This window comes from Pseudorasbora parva, chromosome 17, assembly GCF_024679245.1.
Source record: "Pseudorasbora parva isolate DD20220531a chromosome 17, ASM2467924v1, whole genome shotgun sequence".
NCBI classification, from domain to species: domain Eukaryota; kingdom Metazoa; phylum Chordata; class Actinopteri; order Cypriniformes; family Gobionidae; genus Pseudorasbora; species Pseudorasbora parva.
In genome coordinates, this window is record NC_090188.1 from 39,037,615 (window position 1) to 39,039,648 (window position 2,034).

A 2,034-nucleotide genomic window follows, 5' to 3' on the forward strand; every position below is an offset into this window, starting at 1 on the left:
GTTGATCAGTGCCTGTAATGTAGTTGCACAATTTTCAGTTGAATCCGAAGCAAAGGGTAAATGAATTAACTGAACACAACACAAACACCATTAAGTGAATGAAAGGCAATCAGAAAGGCAATTCATGTAACTATTCGTTTCAATATGCATTGATACAGATTATTACTTTATTTGAATGTTCCCTTGATATAACATGACACAGAGAAGTGTATTAAAAAGCATAAAATAAATGCATGGCATGATGACGTCAAGAACCTAGGAATTGGATTTTTGAACCGGGTTATTGAGCCGAACTGTCAAAGAAGAACCGGTTCGCGGAAATGAATCAGACTTTGCATCACTAATTTATTCAGATACACGTAGATCCGAACACTAGATAAGATAACATGTAGTATAACATGGATCGGACGAAGACAGAGTGAACAAGGGAGAACTTAAATACAAACACTGATGACTGGAATAAAGAGGGGCGCAGGTGACAGATGAAGATAACTGAACATAGCTGAACCAAACTAGACTAAGGAGGGTAACTAAGGAAATGCAAGCTGTGTCTCATTTCGGAAGGCTGTGTCCTCCGGAGGTCGCATTTGAAGGCTGCATACGTCATAAGGCTATCTCATTTTTAAAAAAAAGTGAATTCTTTACATAGAATCTTTCCAGTGTCCCACTGCAATCTTCCCAGAAGGAGAGTCGCGGACGAGGATTTCCCCAACGATGCAGTAGCAGTAGTCTGCCCTTTACTACCGGGCTCGATCTTTTAACGGGGAACTGAGACACATTCCTCCAGTCCAACAACGTTTCCTGTCCCCCTGGGAAAGCCGAGCTCTGCCCACCTGCATGGGTTTGGGATCATTGGGTGGGCTGACCGTGACAGATCTGTAGTGCTCGCGAACCTCAGGGATTCTTCTTGTGCGAGTGCGCTGATCTCGTAACTCCAATCGTGAGTCCACTCGTAGCACCAGCTCTATGAGAGCGTTGAGACTAGAGGGGAGGTCAAGAGTGTACACCTATTGTTGTCAGCCAGCCCATGCAGGAATCTGTTCCACCTGTACTCTTTGGCCAAAGTCTGAAAGTTAATTATGTAGTCAGAAACAGGTCTATTGCCTTGATGGATTCCGGCGAGCCTCCGGGCCGCCTCGCGGTCGAAGACCCGTTTCATCTTTTCCGAGAGTGCCAGGAAAGAGGAACACTGGTCTCTATTCTCCCACGCCGCCGTTTCCCATCGTGCTGCAGGTCCCGTTAGGAGATTCATCACAAGTGCCACTTTGGCCATCACTGTAGAAAACGTTGTAGGTTGTAAGGAGAAAAATAAAGAACACCGGGTCAGAAAAGATCTGCATAGCTCTGCATGGCTCACCCGCATAGCGCTCCGGTGTAGGAATCAGTGGGTCATGTGGCCCGATGATGTTGTCTGGTTGCTGGGGAATGGACGGCGGGGCGAGCCTAGTGGGTGATCTCAGTTCTTGGATTTGGGTCGAGAGCTTGGACACCTGCGTCACTGCTGTTAGGGAGAAAATCCCGCCATCCTTGGTGGATCCATATTATGGTTAGATCGTTCTGTCCCATACTATAAAGAGAGACAGAAGAATCAAATAGCAAAGAATTACATTTTATTCAGCACACTCAAGTCTGCAACAATACTCATGAAAAGTCCTAGGACCACAGAAAGTCACACGTAAACAAGAACCAGCAGGCAGAGCAGAAACGCAAAGATCAACTATCGCGTGAAGGTAAGAGACACGTTGATATAGGCTTGGTAATGAGTGCAGCAAGTGGAGACGATGAGCTTCACATTCAGAGACCACGCCTCCAGCACCACTACACAACACGACAAGAAGGAGACAATGAATTGATGAACCGTGACATCGAAGAGATGGAGCAGGTTTGCAATGTCTCCTGGACCTTACAAGTCGGTCCAAGATGGGCTCCTGTAGAGCAGTGGTTCTCAAACCTGTCCTGGGGACCCCCAACCAGTACACATTTTGCATGTCTCCCTCATCAAACACACCTGATTCAAATCATCAGCTCATTAGT

General features: G+C 46.4%; 1 long non-coding RNA gene across 1 annotated transcript; it reads right to left on the reverse strand.

Annotated features, from left to right (window-relative positions):
• Positions 1–1,167: 1,167 nt before the first annotated feature.
• On the reverse strand, positions 1,168–1,684 carry LOC137045431 (uncharacterized). Its single transcript, XR_010898771.1, has 3 exons — positions 1,608–1,684; positions 1,358–1,526; positions 1,168–1,275 (listed from the first exon to the last, which is right to left on the reverse strand). It is a non-coding gene; the product is annotated as an uncharacterized lncRNA (long non-coding RNA).
• Positions 1,685–2,034: the final 350 nt, after the last annotated feature.